The following is a 12,806-nucleotide window of genomic DNA, read 5'->3' as shown; positions in this document are numbered from 1 at the left end:
CCCCCCCCCCCCCCCCGCGTCTGGTAGAGCGGACGTCACAAGCCTACACTGTAACCCAAGAAGTGAAAGAGACTGGGACCCGCAGCCCAACTTCGCACCGTAACAAAGGCGGGGGTCGGTGCGGGCCGGGCCGTGGGGTAGGGGGAGGGGCGGCAGCTCGAGGATCTGAGGGGGCGGCAGGAGCGGGGGCGGGAGCCGGAGCCGTAGAGGGTGTGGAGGGAGGGCGGTCGGGCTGGGCGGGGGTCTTGCGGCGGCGCTACAGGGCTGCGGGGCTGAGCGCGGCGCAGACCAGGTAATTGGTTTCTATTTTAAACTTCACTTTGTTCTGTTGGTGATTGGGGGTGGGGAGGCGTGACCCCCCCACAGGGCGGTTACATAAGTCTACGCACCTGAATAGGGCCCTGCGCCCCCGCGGGCCAGGTTTGGGGTGGGAGCGGCCGGTGGGTACTGGGCGCAGACTCTTGGGGGGGGCGCTGATGCGGACGGGGGGGGGTTTCTTGTACCCTGCGCCAGTGAAATCGATGTCTCCGTGGAGAGGAGGCGGGAGTGGACGCTGGGCTTTAGAAGCCCAGATGTGCCCGTGGACTGGGGCGGGCCTTCCAGGGTGTCCACTAACAAAGGACCGAGTGTTTGGATCTCTCGTCCACTCGCGGTGCCCACTTAACCAGCAAGTAGCAGAAGGAACTTTAGACGTGGTCCTAATTAAACATAGAGCAAAAAGGCACTTCCTGGTGAACCTCCCATTAAGTCTCTTAAGGTTGATTAAATATGATTTAAAAATTGATGTGCGTTGATTAGCGTGGAATTGGAGAGGATAGGTCCCCAACAGGATCTTTCCAGATTGTTTTAAACCACCCTATTAATATGGAATATTTTGGTTTAGGAATGTGTTACTTTAAGGAACTAGACATGCGTGCTATTTGATAGGACATTCTCCACTGCCTACTATACAAGAGCACATTTTTACCACTTGTTCCTCCTTCATTTGTCTTGGCGTTCTTTAATTCTTGCGTCAGAATGGCTGTGTTATTTTTATTTACACAGACAAGCGAAAATTAAATATACCACACACCACTATTGTGCATGAATCCGAGGGTCCCCTCCCCCTTAGTAAAATTGGAGATGGAGTTGAGCTGCCCTGGTGTCAGGGGTGTGAGTTGGGTCACTGGAGGGGACAGCTTTAGTTCCAGGAGAGTGACCCCATAGCCATCTCAAATAGGTTCTGGGATAAACGGAGCTCAGGGAAAGGCTCACAACTGAATAATCAAATTAGAATCCTGAAGTATTAAGATAAATACACCCCTTAATATTTTCTTAGTTTATTAAGACTTGTTCCTTGAATTTGCTAATTTGAATGTACTTTCAGAGAAAATTAACATTCCAAAACAAAAGCAAAAACAAAAAACATTCCCACTGGGTCTGTAATAAAGCGAGGCAGAGGAGTGGGCTTGCTTTTCCAAAGTGAAACAAAACACCAAAGTAGTGTGCTTTCTGGACACTCACTGTGCCCAACAGTGGACAGAAAGAAGGGAGTTCTGCTTGTGTTTCTGGGCTCCTTTAATGTAGGAAATCATCCCAGGGCCCCACAACTTTAACTTTGGTGTATGTATCTGATACTAATGCTGATGTCCTCAGAAGACTTACCTTGGCACTATTTTAACACTTGTTATCTGTAAACAACTTTTATAGGTAACTAATGTAGAGATTAAAATTTTCCTGGGGCACTGAAGTCTTATCACTTCTTCCCAAGTTGTCCCAGAGACAATATTAAGTGAACACAGAGGAGGCCCACAGAAACAGGCCACAGTGGTAAAGGCACTTTGTCTCCACTTCGATAAAAACTTTTAACTCCGTTTGCATTACTGGCTCCTACTAGGAAATATTTGAGTTTTATAAGTGAAGCATTTGATGTGATTAAGTTTAACAACAATTAGGTGAAAAAGAAAAGGAGATTCTTTAAAGAATACTTTGAAGTGCGTAATACTCTAACAGATGGTTTCCAGTCTTCCCAACTGGGGGAAGATGGTAATGTCCCCTGGCAACTTAAGTGGAGTTTAGTCATGGATCCTTCTTGAAAAACCAGTCCTGGGTTTATGGGGGTTGTGGTGGATTTTTGTGCATTCATCCACCAGAATATGTATTGGCCTTATTCATCATTTACCAGAAGGAATCTTTGAAAAAGAATTTTTGTGGGAGTGGCCCTGAGTGGCACTGGAGGTTGTGTGTAGAGTTTCAGCAGCATTATACCTTAATGCCATGGAAATAGGACCCTGAAAGGTAAGCCGATTATGTTGGGCAGGAGGGGAAGGAAGGAGCCACAGCCGTGTGCGCTCCTGTTATAGCATTGTTCTTTAGAGGGTCCTCCATCTCCCTGTTCATTTCTTACTCCACTTTCAATTTAGTAAAAAAAAAAGGACACCTGTTAATTATTTCACTATAAGAAATCTTTTGTTTATAATACACTAGGTTTGCAACTGAAGCAAGCATGGCCTTTTTTTTTTTTTGGGCTGGCCAAATAGATCCAGAGATTTCTTTCTCTTTCTCAGTACACGTGGATTTAATCATAATTAATAGAACTAGTGGAAGAAAGAAGAAACTTTATTTGGTTAGATACTTGCTTTATAAACTTTTGAACCTGTGAGTGACATTCCTTCTTTAAAAGCAGACATCTTACCAGAAGTACATGTTTATATGTTTCGGTGCTTGGAAAAGTTGTTCTGACACAGTCCTTTAAAATAATGCTTTTCTTTGTTGCTTAGCCCCTCCCCCTCAGAAATTCGGGAAGCAACAGGGAAATCCCTTGCCTCCTATTTTTCTGAGGTGCCTCTCAAAAGCTGTACTGGCGTGACTCCACTAGAGTGTTCTTGGTGCCTCACTACAAAAAAACCAAACCAAATAAAAACAAAACAAAACTCTTCCCTGGGCTGCTTAGGACTTGGCACCTTTGACCTTTGCTTCTAGAATTGTTCGCGCGGAAGCATGAGGGACTAATTTCTTTACTGTGTAGCTGGCAGGGTGGCCGAGCGACCCCTTTGGTGCTGTTGGAAACTGCATCTCCCCTCCCGGGGGAGCCCAGCATCAGATGTCGAGCTGTTGGGAAGCCTGAGAAGGGCTGTTGGTACCAGAGGTTGGCTGTGTACTTGGCTGAGAGGAACGTGGAGCTGCTGGGAGACAGTTGTGAGTGTACACGCTGGAGATGCTTGGGGCTATGCCGAGGTTTTCACCATTGCTTGCTTTTAACGTGACTGGTCCTGCCTTCTGTGTAGGGCTCTGACCTCACCCCATTGCACCCAGCTGCCTGGAGTGTGCAGTCAGCCACCTGTTTCAGAGTTCAGAGTATCTGGGGGTGTCACAGAGGTGGCACTTTCCACATTCAAGCCCTGACCCCTATTCTCCCTGTTCCTACCAACAATTTGGGGTCTGGGAGGTGATACTTTTGTCTTGAGTTCACACCACTTGTCGCACCTTTTCTCTTGGGAAGGGTAAGCTGGGCATTTCCTTATCATTGGAAGCCAGCTATGATTATTTTAGAATTTTCAGGAATTTTGGAGAGTTACTAGAAACTCATTCAAGAATGGAATCATATCCAACATTTCTATTTCTGGGGAATTTGTTACTAAAATTAATCTCATTTTGGAAGGAAGAATAAAGGAAGTTGTTTACTGTGAATTTGGAATGTTAATTCAGATTTGTAAAAAACATCTTTAAAATGAATTTTATTCCAAAGAGACATAATTTGGGGTGTATGACTACATGTATCCCAGAGTTGTAAATGTGTCTTCTGTCCGCTAGGTTAATACAGTATTTTTTGGAAGAACTGGTGAAGACTGGCAGTTGCGACTGTCTGCATGGCCTTCTTTATCTCCTGCATCTGGCCACACATGGGCAGCTGTGGCCTTCCTTGTTGGATTGAGAGCTGTGGTGTTTTTGTGTGGAAGGAAATAGTTTCCCATGCACACATCTGAATTGTCGAGAAGTATAATTTTGTGGCTCTCAACATGTTTTCAAAGTAGTTTTCTAAAAAAGAGCTGGCGTTTAATTTTCAGTCCAAATGGTCCTGGAAATTACTAAGCAGAGCAATTAGATGCCAGCTATTTTTAGAAAGCCAATGTAAATATATGTCAAGTAATGAGTAAGATATAAAACTGGAAGACAAGAAAAAAATCATCTAAAAGGCACTTCATTAGTCTGGGGTACATGTTACTGTGTTTCTAGTATATGTTCAATCTGGTAGATTTTCTTGTTTGTTTGGAGTCAGGAATTTCATGACGTTGCTACAGTCTGAACACTTCTGAGACACATATACTATGTGATAGGGAAGTTCTGGCTATATCTCCACTAGTGGCAGTAGGAAGAGGTAGGAGAACCCCGTGCTTTGGTTTTTTATTTCCAGGCTCAGTTGAGCAGGTGTTTTATTCCTTTTGGAAACAGGTAGACTTGCCTCTCACTGCCTCTTATACCCTGGGGACCTGCTGATGCCACTGCCTCCTGCCTCCTGTCTCCTGCACACAGCTGGCCTGCCTCCTGCTGTTTGGAGATGCTGCTTGGAGATTACAATGTGCTGTTAGTTTTCAGAACCTAGAGGGAAAATAAAAACTGGAGATGCTTTGTTGATGCTAGTATTCTTCCTAATGGCCAAGAAGTCCATTTCCCCTCCAGGATTCTTAGCACTTCAGAAACCCCTCCAATCTCCATTGTCCCCAGTGTGAAAGGGTAAGGGACAATTTGTTTAGGAATTTTTGTCCTTTGTTTCAGCAAAGGGCAACGTGTGTGTTTTTGCCATGTGGTTCTATTTAACCTATATTGCATGAGCTGACTAGGGCTGTGCTAGACATTGATTTATTCCGGCATTCGAGAATGTTCTTTGAAAATTGAGTACAGTCAGTGATACACTGACAGTTGTGCCCAGAGGTGGCTGTGGCTTAGCAGCTTCTTCAGCTAATATTTAGGGGTCAGGAGGAAGACTCAAGTTTTTCTTTTCCTGAAGTACTGTTTCTGGGAAAAAGTTCACCATTAAGTGTTGAGTGATTATGTTAATTCATAGTAAATATGTTAATTTAAGAAAAACCCAGATTTAAATAAGAATAGTGACGATTTTCTTCAGAATGATAGAAGTCCTGCTGGTCAGAAAGAAGATGTTTACCGTTTAGTTCTTTACTATGCATGTAGTTTTATTATTATTTTTCCAAAAATTTATTTCTATTTTATGTGTATGAGTGTTATGCCTGCATGTATGTAAGGGCACCCGTGTCATGCAGTGCCAGCAGAAGTCAGAAGAGGGGTCAGATCCCCTGAAATTGGAGTTATGAATGGTTGTTAGCTACCATGTGGGTGCTGGGATTCAAACCTGGGTCCTCTGCAAGAGTCCTGGGTCCTCTGCAAGAGCAGCCAGTGTTCTTAACCCCTAAGCTGTCTTTCCAGCTCTTTATTATTTTTTACGACAGGGTCTCACTGTGTGCTCCTGAGTGCTGAGATTAAAGGCATATACCACCATGCCCACTATCCCTTTGATTTTAACTTAGAGCTGAAATTTAAATGTCTCTTGTCCCTCATCATAAAGGCTTAACACCCCCCTGCCCCCCAGGAGGAGTCAATAGACAGATACATTTATAGTTTCTTGGTTTTATTGATGATTTTATAGATTCAGAGTTTCCTAGTTTTACTGACGTTCTAAACTCTTGTGGAACTATCTATATATGTAACTGATGTTTTCATTTAGGACTGAATTTTGTTTATTCACACTGGCTTGGAATTTTTGGTTAGACTTTATCTAATTCACAGGAATGGCTTCTCATACTGGGTCTCTGGAGGTCATCAACATGCCCAGTCACTGCCGACCCCTCTCTGATGTGTGTGGCTGCTAGGCACCCCTCTCTTTTCAGATGGCCTCATTAACCTTCATCTTACTGATTTTACTGTTTAAAGGAAAGAAGTAAACAAACTTAGGCTCTGTTGTGTGTGTGTGTGTGTGTGTGTGTATGTGTGTGTGTGTGTGTGTTTCTCCTCCAAGTGAGGCTCTGTGGGCCTGGGGATTTTGCAGAACCTGAGTAGTGGGACAGTGCCTTGCCTTGCATACTGTATTGACATTGGTGACACAGCATTTCCTAGCCATGTGAGCAATACCTTCATTCATAGATAATCATATTCCCCTCAGATCCAGATGGATCTTTCTGGATCACTCCAGTGCTTGTCATGTCATTAGCATGATCTATTAACATAATTAATGCAGAGCCAGGCATGGTGGGGCATGCCTTTAATCCCAGCACCCAGGAGGCAGAGGCAGGCGGATCTCTGTGAGTTCAACGCCAATATGGTCTTGAGTTCCAGGCTAGCTGGGACCACACAGCAATCTGTCCTGGCATAGCATTGGACTCATTGTGATGAGGACAGCACATACCTAGGGACCCGAGTACCTTCCTTTCTCCAGAAATGGCCTTTTCCTTCTAAAAAGTAAGAGCTGAGGAAGATGGTTTCATTCGTAAAACTGACAAGTGAATTCCTGATGTAGAGCACTTGCCATAGCAACGCAAACTTGGGGACAATGTGGTAGAATCATGGGATTAGTGGTTTAGTGGTAGGATTAAAATTAGCCTCTGTAAATTGCTCTGGTGACAGAAAAGCAGTATCTGTTAATGGTTTTGCTGGTAGATTGGCTTATCAGTTATTTTCTAGGTTGATGGAAGATTATAGACTTCTTCAACTGTGAACTTTAGTAAGGTTCATGTTTCTGATTGCCACATGTTTTAAAATATCTGTCACCTGTGTTGAAATTTGGGCTCTAACTTTGTAGTGTGTATTTCTGTTCTGTTGCACAGGGAGAGGACAGCTGCAAATCTTGTAGGCATTCAGTCCTGATGTCTGAGAGCAGTCACCCATTTTGGAAAAAGCATTACATCTTTTGAGCCACAGAGGCTTCCTTAGGTCCTTACATGGTGGTGGGTTGTTAATAGTTTTTCTGTAGCTCTGAGGATAGAACCCGGGGACTTGTGTATGGTAGGTAAGTGTCCTGCCACTGAGCTGTACTCCAATCCCAGGAGATAGGTTATTAACTCTACCTTCTAGGTCTGAGCAGTTTAATGTCACTATAAAAGGGCCTGCCTGCTTACCTGCCCCCTCCCTCCTTCCTTCCCTCCCTCCCTCCCTCCCTCCCTTCCCTTCCCTTCCTTCTCTCACTCTGTAGTCCAGGTCAGCTTCAACCCTCTCCTCCCTCCCACCCTCTCTTCCTGTCTTTTTCTTTGTTTTATTTTCTTTTGAGACAGGACCTCACACTATACCTCAGGCTAGTGACTAAAGGGAAACATTTACTCTCATGATTATTTGTGTTACTTGGTACATTTGTGTTCTTTCTATTTGGACTTGTTTTACTGAGTTGAAGAAGCTTAGAGGTGATTTTTTGGTGAACCTGGCATTCCAAGGTGCTGAAATGTGGGAATATTCAGTCACTTGGTCAAGGCCACAGACGGAGTTGTGCTTAGCCTGGGGTTCTTAGCACTAAGTTGGTTTTCTTTCCAGGATATTGACACTGAACATACTAAACAAGGGTTCGGTGAAAGTCCACCTTGAGGACAACGCTGTTAAGAACAAACTGAGTCAGCACCAAGCTGGCAAATGATCAGTTACTCAGCTCACCTGTGGTGCTTAGCTCTAGCTCCAGAGAGAAAAAGTGTTGACTCAGTGTTTTTGCCTCTCCACGGTGAAGTGTTCCTGTGTGTGAGAACTGAGCTACATGTCACATCTGAGGCCATTATTGGAGCACTGCAGAACTCAGTCCAGGGGAAGCAGAGAGTCCTGTCTCCCAGCCAGCCAGCTGTCAGCATAGATTTCCAGCCCAGCCCTGTGGGCAAGGATGTAGATTTTCCTGGGAAACCCAGTGGTAGCTACCAATACCAACAGAGCTTTACTTTGTAGTGTATAATATATGTGAAAAGTTCATGTGGGTGTGTGCTCCCGTGTGAGTGTATGTGAACCTGGAGCTCATCAATTAGGCTAGGCCTGCTAGCCAGTGACCTCCAAGAATCTGCCCGTGTCCATCTCCCTAGCACTGGAATTACAGACACGAGCTGTGGTGCCTAGTTTTTACCTGGGTGCTGGGAATCTGAACTCGGGTCCTGTGTGGCGTGGCAAGCACTTTATTGATTGAGCCATTTCTCCCCTACCCCTTTCTTTTTTCCCCAGTGCTGAGATCAGATCCAGGGCTGCTTGCATGGTAGGCAAGTTCTCTGCCAAGCCATATTCCTAGCCTGAAACTACTTATGAGAGCATGTTATTGACTTGGGATATAAAAAGCCTAGTAAAGAGCCACCAGAAAACTATTTGGGAAGGGAGTTAGAAGTCAGTAGTCATTCTGAATAGCCAGTGCCCTGTGCCCAAAGCCTCCATGATCGAGGCTGAGAGCTCTTAACATGGGTGTCCTTAGATGGGGAAAGATGGACAGGAAGTGCAGATGATAGCAGAGAAAGTTTGAGTGGGAGGGAGCTGAGGAGGAGTGGAGGGGGCCAGCAGAAATGGAGAGCTGACCAGCATCACTGGGCACTTGTCTCTGAGTTCCTTGGGCACACACTGATGAGATGGCATGAAAGGAGGAGGTGTGGATAGGAGTGAGCAAAATGCAGTCAGCTTGCTTCCTTTTCTCTGTGTGGCAATTAAGACGTGTGACCAGTGTTGGCAGCCGACTGGACTGGAGTTTTTTGTCCTGTCTCTCCCTGTTGATGTATGGGTGGACCTTAGAGATCATTAACAACCTGAGGCGGTATCCGCATCCCTCAGCCCTCTATGGGCCCGCACTGTTTAGTTTTTCTTTATTGTTTAAGAACCATAGAAAACCTAACCTTTTCTGTGGACTCACGGTAAGCAGACATAGATATTCTAGAAAAAGGGGTAAAGGTAGCTATTTTGAGACTCAAACTTAGAATGCTACTGCTTCTCCTGAAGAGGGCAGTGCTGATTATTTAACTGAAGCTGTCTACTAGGGTACTTCACTTTATTTATTTGATTATTATTTTTTAAATATGTGTATGTGTATGTGTGTGTGTCTGTGTAGGTTTGTGCATGTGGGTGTGTGTGGAAGCCAGAGGTTTCCAATCCCCCTGGAGCTAGGATTACAGGCAATTATGAGCTGCCTGATATGGGTGCTGGTAATCAGACTCAGGTTCTGGAAGAGCAAGCAGCATGCTCTCTTTAACTGCCGAGCCATCTCTCCAGTCCCTTGCTTATTTATTGTTTTAGGTTTATTTATTATTTATTTATTGGCATGTATGTACCATTTGTGTGTGTGTGTGTGTGTGTGTGTGTGTGTGTGTAGGTGAAAGGACAACTTGCAGGAATTGGTTCTGTCCTTCTACCATATAGGTCCCAGGGATTGAATTTAGGGGATCACACTTGGCAAATACCTTTACCCTTTGAGTCATCTCTCTAACCCTGTACTAGATCATTTTGCTATCTCTCTAGAAACTTCTCAAAGTGTGTTATGACCAGTGCAAACTAAGAGCTGCACAGGCTTACTGCATTGGTGCCACTGTTGTGGGCTTCTTCCAGTAGGTGCTGGATAAGAATTTTGGCAGGCATGGTGGCATGTCTGGTGATTAAAGTCAGGCTATTTGCATGCTGATCGTAATGGTTTGTGTTTATACCTATCTTTTTCCTTTAATGGCTGAGGACACTGAAGGTCACACATTAAACATGTAGTAATACAAACAAGGAATGGGATAAGGAATAATTAGTTGGTTATGAAGATGGGAAACATGGAGACCTCAGCACTCCCTCCATGGGAACACATGAGGTGGAATTTAGGATTGGGCCTTTCTGGTATCCAAAACAAAAAGCACAGCATGGCAATTTGTATGTTGCATTAACCATCCCAGAAAATCTCACACTGGTTCTTGCAGGAGAGAAAAACCTTTCTCAGTACATAGCACAGAAAGTTCTCTGATTTGCTGTCTGTTTATATAGACATTGCCATCAGTGACGGTCTCAGAGCAGATGCTTTGGTGATGTTTAAAGGTGGTTCCTTATAGCTACTTAGATACCAAAAGCTGAACTTGTAAGAACAAAATACAGTGCCTTGGGAGCTACTTTTGCAATCCCTGTAACAGGATGATGTAAGTGACTGGACATTACTCTTTCAACTTTCATAGTGGTAGAAGTTTGATTTTATTATTATTATTTATTTAGCATGTAAATGTTTTGCCTGCCTGTGTGTAGGTGCACTTGGAGGTCAGAAACAGGACATTGAATCCCCTGGAACTGGAGTTACAGTTTGTAAGCTACACTGTGGGTGCTGAGAACTGAACCTGTGTCCTCTGGAAGAGCAGCCAGTGCTCTTAACCACTGAGCCATCTCTCTAGCCTCACTGTCTGCATTTTTTATAAAATTCAGGGATTTGAATCTGTGTTCTCATGCTTGCAGAGCACATACTTACTGAGCCATGTCCCGAGCGCAGCACACATTTTAAATCTACAAAGGATCACTATGAAATATTTTGGCTTTTTGGGTCTGATGATGATGTCTCTGTTGTGATGAGTTACCTTGGCTTTGAAGCCCCAAAGCATCAGAGGCCATGGTCAGCATATAGATGACCTTAGAAACTTACCTGTAGTTACAGCAGGCAGCCCACTTGACGGTCTCCTGGGTTTTGATGGCCGGTGTGGTGAGGGAGGCCCTGTCCAAGCCAGGCCCAGTACTTGGAAATCTCTGCTCCCAGGTTCTTCTGTTTCAGTCTCCTGTTACTTGTTTTCAAATGGAGAATATATTACTTTTGAAATGTCTGAGATGGAACCTATTTGCTGAGGGAGGAAAGTTCTCAAGATCTATTCTTGCAACCAGAGTGGCAGTCCTGGGGAAGGGGACTCTCAGTACCTGACCCTCCTTCAAGTTCTTGGAACAAAATGTCCTCCTGTCTGATGTTTCCTGCGCCCTGGCTTCCACCTTTGCTGCAGCATATGACAGATTGCTAAATTTCAGCATTATTTTTGGCAGAAAAGACTCTTAGCCTGGTATACACAGTTTTTGTCTTCAGGTCCACCGTGTCTCTGGCCAGGTTTGAGCACTGTGTACCTTTACTCCCTTACTTGTAACGTGGGAAGAGGAGCTGGCCCACTGCAAGGGCCAAGAAAGGAAGGGTAGTGGTCGGGCTGTGGATTGCAGCCGAGTAGTCACAGAAGCCTGCATCACAGACTGAGACCTTGACTGAAAGGTTTCAGAAACAGAAGGAAGATCTGTATTACTGGCTTAGACTGTTTCTTCTCCTTGATGTTGTTTGGCTGAGTGGTGGGACGTACGTGTGTGTGTGTGTGTGTGTGTGTGTGTGTGTGTGTGTGTACACCAGCTTGCCCCTATTCACCAAGTGTTGTGGCGTGTGCACCAGGGTATCCCTATCTGCTGAGAGGCATAGTATGTATAACTTGGGTGCCCCTGTCCTGTCCTAGAGCATCTGCCTCTCATGCTTGGAGTCTCATCTTCCATATTAAACAGGCCAAAGCCTTGTAGATCTTCAGATGGTCACTGTGGCCTTAGCTGCCAGGTTGAGGGATACTCAGGATGATTTTGCAATTTGAAGTGAATTAGTTTTTTGTGTTTTGCTCGAAGAGGCTATGGATCATGCATGAGTATTCTCTATTATCTGATGATAATTTTTTGATTTTTGTTTGTTTTTGGCGTTTTTGAGACAGGGTCTCCCTGTAGCCCCAGCTGGCCTGGAACTCACTATGTAGACCAGGTTGACCTTGAACTCACAGAGATCCGCCTGCCCCTGTCTCCCGAGTGCTGGGATTAAAGGCGTGCGCTACCACGCCTGGCCTGATTGTATAAACTGTAAGGAGATTTACTTATTATCTTTCATAGATTTAATAGTGTTGTTTACTTTAAAACAGCGGAGAAGTGTGTCCTAAGTGTTATATGTTAAGCCTTAAAACTTTTTTTTGTCATAGTTTGCTGCAAGCACATAATATAAGCACATGTAGAAGAGTTATAAACTTTGCCTGGGCTTGAGGTAGGTCTGTGTGGAAATTCCAGGGAGGGTTAATATGTCCCTTTGTGAAGCATTTTCCTGGTGGGAATTGAGCAGACTCTTGCTCTCCCCAGCAAGGGTCAGAAGTGCTCATCAGGCCCCCTTTCCCTTCTCCCCAAGTCCTGAAGACTTGAAACTACAGGTCTGGACACTTGCAGATCTGTTTCAGAGTCAATGAAAATGGCTAAGTTGAAGGAGGGCTTGCTTAGGACACAAGTTGTGGGAGTCAGGCAGACCGTCTTGTCTAAGAACAGCTGGGGGAACAAAGGTCATTTCTTTCATCTGTCTTTAAATGGGACACATCACAATCATAGCAGTACTGATACATGGTAACCGTACTATTGAGAAAAGCCATTTCTCTGGAGGAGGGGTGAGGCCAGTACCTCAGAAGGAGCTGAAGTGACTGAGATACCCAGGACCCTCTGCCAGTGGGAGGAGCTAGCTTCCTTCCACTCTGCAGCTAGGGTGTTTGAATCTTTCATACCATTCCTGTGTGATGGAGGAGGGACACTTCACACCAGGCCCCCTTTTCGGAGAGAGATACCAAATGTAAGGGAAGGGGCTTAAGAAAAGAGGAGAGCATTAGCAAGTGCCAGAGGTAAGTGCACAGCCCTGTCAGGGTTCTCAGGGCACAGAGCTAATCCCCATGTGACTCCTGGGCTTCCCATTCAGTTTGGTTAATACAGTTCTGTCACATTGTCAAGGCTAGATGGCAGTTGCTTCCTAGTTGTGGGGCTGGGTCTTGGGTTGAAGTGACTTGAGTTGCCTATTCTTTCTGCTTGTAAATACAGATATTCTGATC

At 44.8% G+C, this 12,806-nt stretch overlaps 1 protein-coding gene across 7 annotated transcripts in view; it reads left to right on the top strand.

Annotated features, from left to right (window-relative positions):
• The window catches only part of Znf516 (zinc finger protein 516), a 116,769-nt gene that overhangs the window by 4,144 nt on the left and 99,819 nt on the right, over positions 1–12,806 (top strand). Inside the window, exon 1 of one of the 7 annotated variants that reach the window (XM_017802615.2) lies at positions 23–114. The exons of 5 other annotated variants lie outside the window; for them this stretch is intronic. The gene's annotated coding sequence lies outside the window, so the exon portion shown is untranslated. Of the gene's footprint in view, positions 1–22; positions 115–260; positions 293–12,806 lie in introns of those variants that run through there. One more of the 7 variants, XM_008850675.3, reaches the window with a different exon arrangement.

Source organism: Nannospalax galili, unplaced genomic scaffold (assembly GCF_000622305.1).
Source record: "Nannospalax galili isolate Female #2095 unplaced genomic scaffold, S.galili_v1.0 scaffold243, whole genome shotgun sequence".
NCBI lineage: Eukaryota > Metazoa > Chordata > Mammalia > Rodentia > Spalacidae > Nannospalax > Nannospalax galili.
Note: the sequence above shows the minus strand (reverse complement) of the source record. Positions and strands in the feature narration are given on the sequence as shown.